Consider the following 6,594-nt stretch of genomic DNA (forward strand, 5'->3'; position numbering starts at 1 on the left):
TGACAGAGCATGAAAGACCTAAGTCGAAACAAGGCACTGGGAGTAGACAACACCATTAGAACTAATGACATCCTTGGGAGAGCCAGTCCTGACTAAACTCTACCATCTAGTGAGAAAGATGTATGAGACAGGCGAAATAGCCTCAGACTTCAAGAAGAATATAATAATTCGAATCCCAAAGAAGGCAGGTGTTGACAGATGTGAAAATTACGAACTATCAGTTTAATAAGTCACAGCTGCAAAATACTAACACGAATTCTTTACAGACGAATGGAAAAACTGGTAGAAGACAACCTCGGGGTAGATCAGTTTGGATTCCGCAAGAATATCGGAACACTTGAGGCAACACTGACGCTACGATTTATCTTAGAAAATAGATTAAGGAAAGGCAAACTTACGTTTCTAGAATTTGTAGACTTAGATAAAGCTTTTGGCAATGTTGACTGGAATACTCTCTTTCAAATTCTGAAGGTGGCAGGGGTAAAATACAGGGAGCAAAAGGCTATTTACAATTTGTACAGAAACCAAATGGCAGTTATAAGAGTCGAGGGGCATGAATGGGAAGCAGTGGTTGGGAAGGGAGTGAGACAGGTTTGTAGACTATCCCCGGTGTTATTCAATCTGTATATTCAGCAAGCAGTAAAGGAAACAAAAGAAAAATTCGGAGTAGGAATTAAAATCCATGGAGATGAAATAAAAACTTTGAGGTTCGCCGATGACATTGTAATTCTGTCAGAGACAGCAACGGAACTGGAAGAGCAGCTGAACGGAATGGACAGTGTCTTTAAAGGAGGATATAAGATGAACATCAACAAAAGCAAAAGGAGGATAATGGAATGTAATCGAATTAAATCGGGTGATGCTGAGGGCATTAGAATAGGAAATGAGACGCTTAAAGTAGTAAATATGTTTTGCTATTTGGGGAGCAAAATAACTGATGATGGTCGAAGTAGAGAGGATATAAAATGTAGACTGGCAATGCCAAGGATAGCGTTTCTGAAGAAGAGAAATTTGCTAACATCGAGTATAGATTTAAGTGTCAGGAAGCCGTTTGTGAAAGTATTTGTATGGAGTGTATCCATGTATGGAAGTGAAACGTGGACGATAAATAGTTTGGACAAAAAGAGAATAGAAGCTTTCGAAATGAGGTGCTACAGAAGGATGCTGAAGATTAGATGGGTAGATCACATAACTAATGAGGAGGTATTGAATAGAATTGGAGAGAAGATAAATTTCTGGCGCAACTTGACTAGAAGAAGGGATGGGTTGGTAGGGCATATTGTGAGGCATCAAGGGATCACCAATTTAGTATTGGAGGGCAGCATGGAGGGTAAAAATCGTAGAGGGAGACCAAGAGGTGAATACACTAAGCAGATCCAGAAGGATGTAGGTTCCAGTAGGTACTGGGAGATGAAGAAGCTTGCACAGGATAGAGTAGCATGGAGAGCTGCATCAAACTAGCCTCTGGACTGAAGACCACAACAACAACAGTATTGAAATATTCACTGAACAGTAAATTTTGAGTCGGAGCGATGCGTGTGCCTATGAGATTTAACGTTGTGAGTATATTTTAGACAGTCTTTTATTAATCTTAATATCCACAAAATGTGATGACGCTATACTTTGCTTTTTACCAAGAAGGATGCCCGCGAAACCGGTTGTGTTTTAATAAACAGTTTTACCAGCTGTTAACGGAATTCTTGCTAAGATCGTGCAATTTTAATCATAACAGTAGCCCTCTAAATTGGCTCACAACAAATATTTCCATTCATATGTATTATTCATGATTGTATGCAAGTCTTCGCTGGCAGTCCTCTCGTGCCTGTATTCGTACATTTAAGTACTGAGTGTATAGTGTGAGAAGACAGGCTGTCCCCCCCTCCCCACACACAAATTCCATCCCTCCCTTTATTTACGTCCAGAATGATTGCACACAGACAAAAAATGGTTGAAGTGGCTCTGAGCACTATGGGACTTAACATCTGTGGTCATCAGTCCCCTAGAACTTAGAACTACTTAAACCTAACTAACCTGAGGACATCACACACATCCATGCCCGAGGCAGGATTCGAACCTGCGACCGTAGCGGTCACGCGGTTCCAGACTGAAGCGCCTTTAACCGCACGGCCACACCGGCCGGCTGCACACAGACAGTTTATAGGATACTATAAATAAATCACTTTTATTTCATTCTCATAAATGCTTCCAAGACACGCGATGCTTCCGCTCAATATGCCGCTTGCCACGACGCGACACACGTCTCCTAGCTGCAGCGTCTCCAAGCTGCCTGACCTCCCTGAACAAAGGAACCAGATGCGCGAAATAGACACACATGAACGCAGTGACAAAGTTCATAACAGGAAAAGGTTATGCTGGAGAGGCTGACTACTCCAGTTACAAAATACAACAACATTTTTTCTTTTATTTCGATGAGTCGTCGTCTATTTTATGAGACTTCTTTCCGGTTTGTTTCTTGTGACTGACATTTAGGGAGTTTTCACCAGTTAGCAACATTATCAAACTCCAGAATGAGATTTTCACTCTGCAGCGGAGTGTGCGCTGATATGAAATTTCCCGGCAGATTAAAACTGTGTGCCGGACCGAGACTCGAACTCGGGACCTTTGCCTTCCGCGGGCAAGTGCTCTACCAACTGAGGTACCCAAGCACGACTCAGGCCCCGTTCTCACAGGAGACGAGGTACTGGCAGAAGAAAAGCTGTGAGCACGGGGCGTGAGTCGTGCTTGGGTAGCTCAGTTGGTAGAGCACTTGCCCGCGAAAGGCAAAGGTCCCGAGTTCGAGTCTCGGTCTGGCGCACAGTTTTAATCTGCCAGGAAGTTTCATTATCAAACTCATAAATCCGCTGATAATCATGTTTTTAAATTATCTACACATATACACTGACGGAAAAATCTGCAACACCAAAAGATAATGAATCTAGAGTAATGAAATTTCGAGAATACATTTGTCTACGTAACATATTTAAGTGATTAACACTGCAAGGTTAACGTAAGCGCTAGATAAGTCATTGCATCGGCGAAATACTGGAACATTAATAACCGGTGTGACCGCCAGAATGTTGAATGCAAGCATGCAAACTTGCATGCATTGTGTTGTACATGTGCCGGATGTCAGTTTGTTGGATGGAGTTCCATGCCTGTTGCACTTGGTCGTAAACACAGGGCAGCTGATGCTGTTTGTGGATGGCGCTGGAGTTGTCGGCCGATGATGTGTCTTATTGCTCGACTGGGGACAGATATGGTGATTGAGCAAGTCAAGGCAACATGTCGACAGTCTGTAGAACATGTTGCGCAACAACAGTGGTTTGTGGGCGAGCGTTACCTTGTTACAGAGCTTGGCTAGAGGACATCTAAAATGACTTCTTGAAGAAAGCATTATCGTTCATCGACTCAAAATATGATGAAGAGCGTGAAGAGATGCCGATGCCTTGTTGCACATGGCATTTACGTGCTCACTCCAGTTCAGTCAGCTGCACTGAGCTGACAAAGTCATAGGACAGCGATATGCACATATACAGATAGCGGTAGTATCGCGTACAGAAGGTATAAAAGAGCAGTGGATTGGTGGAGCTGTCATTTGTACTCAAGCGATTCACGTGAAAAAGTTTCCGACGTGATTATGGCGTCATGACGGGAATTAACAGACTTTGAGCGCGGAATAGTGGTTGGAGCTAGACGCATGGTACATTCTGTTCCGGATATCGTTAGAGAACTCAAAAATCCGAGATTGACAGTGTCAAGAGTGTGCCGAGAATGCCAAATTTCAGGCATTACCTCTCACAACGGACAATCCAGTGGCCGACGACTTTCACTTAACGACCGAGAGCAGGGGGATTTGCGTTGTCAGTGCTAAAAGACAAGCAACACTGCGTGAAATAACCGCAGAAATCATTGTGGGACGTATCCGTTAGGAGAGTGCGACGAAATTTGGCGTTAATGGGCTATCGCAGCAGACGAATATCGATTGGACCCGAGACGACTGGAAACCCATGGCCCGGTCAGATGCATCCCGATTTTAGTTGGTAAGAGCTGATGGTAGGGTTCGAGTGTGGCTCAGACCCCTACGAAGAAGGTATGTAGGCAAGTTGTCAACAAGGCACTATGCAATCTGGTGGTGGCTCCATAATAGTGGGGGCTGTGTTTACATGGGATAGCCTGGTCCTCTGGTCCAACTGAACCGATCGTTGACTAGAAATGTTTATGTTCGGTTACTCGGAGACCACGTGCAACCATTCATGGACTTGATGACAATGCGCCATGTTACTAAGCCACAATAGTTCGCGATTGGTTTGAAGAACATTCTGGCCAACCAGATCGCCCCACATGAATCCCACCGGGGGACATAATAGAGAGGTCAGTACGGGCACAGAACCCAGCATCGGCAACAGTCCGCAGTTATGGACGACTATAGAGGCAACATGGCTCAATATTTCTTCAGGAGACTTCTGACGACTTGTGAAGTCCATGCAACTTCGAGTTACTGCACGACACCAGGCAAAAGGAAGGTTCGACACGATGTTATAAGGTATCCCACGACTTTCGTCTCCTCAGTGCGTGTGTTCAAACATGCATTTGTCGCTGTGTTTCCGCTTTTTTGTCTAACCTCTGTAGGTACAATATGGCAGAAGGCTGGTCTACAGATAAAAAATCTGACAGGACATAAAGGGGATAACATGGCTACTAGCTACAACATACCCTTAGGAAAATTCTGATACAAATCTCAGCGTCAAATGTTTTTTACACGCACGTACATGAACAAGTGTTATCGATGGAAGCAGCCAAGGGATCTCTACTAGGTTACTTTTTCCCAGAGTGTGGTAAACCTTTTGGCAGGGTAAACCTTTTGGTTGTTCCTCCCATCTTCGTGTTATTCTTTGTTTCACTTTATGCAAGGCTGTCATTTTGGTTTCCTTTGCTTTCTTTCATTTTATCTGTTGCGTGCCCGCACTTTAAGTGTGCAGTTTGTGCCAGCGCTGGTTTGAGGCCGTCCTACACGTGCATGAAGACCAGGATGCTAGTTACGGCGCATTCTAGGAAGTGTAATTCAGGCAGAGGTCCAGCAGATACTACAACACGCACACTATTTATTAGTAATTTCTTACAATTTGTGAGTGTGAAATAGCTAAGTTTTTATACTGTCGCTACCGATTATAATAATTAGCACTTCATTGCAGTATAATGGTTTCACATCAGGGTTCAATTCTTTGATATAAAGTTCTGAATGCCTGTTCTATCCGAACGCAGCAGGATCTGTACTACGACGAACTTTTGCCGTAAGTCATGATTACAAATTGTCATTGACTACGTAGAGAATGGGCTGATCGGCACTGCGCACGGACGTAAATAACTTTCCGGCTGCGGCAGCGCAAGGAAACACTAGGAGGCGTGTCTACGCCGTTGCCTCCAATTCGTTGCTGCGATTGGAAGCGACTGTCTTTACTTGTGGTACCGTCATGTGTTATCAAATTTTGCATGAGACCTCGTTGTGCGGATGACACGACACTGATGATGAGGTAACGAGATCATTGATTCAGTATTTTAAAATAGGATATTCATGGTCATTAAATGAAATGGTTTCACATGGCTAAAGTGTATATCTAATAGTAAAATATAAGATACAATATGTAGCAAAAACAACCAACTTAAAAACGAAATAAAACGTGCAACAGCGGTATATAAGATACTTACAGAAAACCTCTTAGCATCACAATCTAAATATCTACATCTACATGGATACTCAGCAAATCACTTTTAAGTGCCTGGCAGAGGATCTATCGAACCACCTTCACAATTCTCTATTATTCCAATTTCGTATAGCGCGCGGAAAAAACGAACACCTATGTCTTTTATGGTTGAAATGGCTCTGAGCACTATGGGACTCAACTGCTGAGGTCATTAGTCCCCTAGAACTTAGAACTAGTTAAACCTAACTAACCTAAGGACATCACAAACATCCACGCCCGAGGCAGGATTCGAACCTGCGATCGTAGCGGTCTTGCGGTTCCAGACTGCAGCGCCTTTAACCGCACGGCCACTTCGGCCGGCTATGTCTTTTATCATGGTGATCGTTTCTCCCTTTGTAGGTCGGCCTCAATAAAATATTTTCGCATTCGGAGGAGAAAGTTGGTGATTAGAATTTCATGAGAAGATTCATCCGCAACGAAAGACGCCTTTGTTTAAATGATGTCCATCCCAAATCCTGTATCATTTCAGTGACACTCTCTCACCTATTTTGCGATAATACAAATCTTGCTGTCTTTCTTTGAACTTTCTCGATGTAGTCCGTCAATTATATCTGGTAAGGATCCCACACCTCGCAGCAGTATTATGAAAGAGGATGGACAGACGTAGTGTAGGCAGTCTCTTTAGTAGCCCTGTTAATTTTCTAAGTGCTCTGCCAGTATAACATTTTCTATGTGTTCCTGCCAATTTAAGTTGTTCGTAATTGTAATTCCTAAGTATTTGGTTGAATTTACGGCTTTTAGGTTTATCGTGTAATCGAAGTTTAACGTATTCCTTTTAGCACTCATATGGATGACCTCACATTTTTCGTTATTTAGGGTCAGTTGCCAATTT

The 6,594-nt window shown here is 43.2% G+C and overlaps 1 non-coding gene across 1 annotated transcript; it reads left to right on the forward strand.

Annotated features, from left to right (window-relative positions):
- The first annotated feature begins 2,740 nt into the window (after positions 1-2,740).
- Positions 2,741-2,815, forward strand: Trnas-cga. Its single transcript has one exon. It is a non-coding gene; the product is annotated as a tRNA-Ser (tRNA).
- The last annotated feature ends 3,779 nt before the right edge of the window (positions 2,816-6,594 follow it).

The sequence above is a fragment of the Schistocerca piceifrons genome, chromosome X (genome assembly GCF_021461385.2).
Source record: "Schistocerca piceifrons isolate TAMUIC-IGC-003096 chromosome X, iqSchPice1.1, whole genome shotgun sequence".
Taxonomy (NCBI): Eukaryota; Metazoa; Arthropoda; class Insecta; order Orthoptera; family Acrididae; genus Schistocerca; species Schistocerca piceifrons.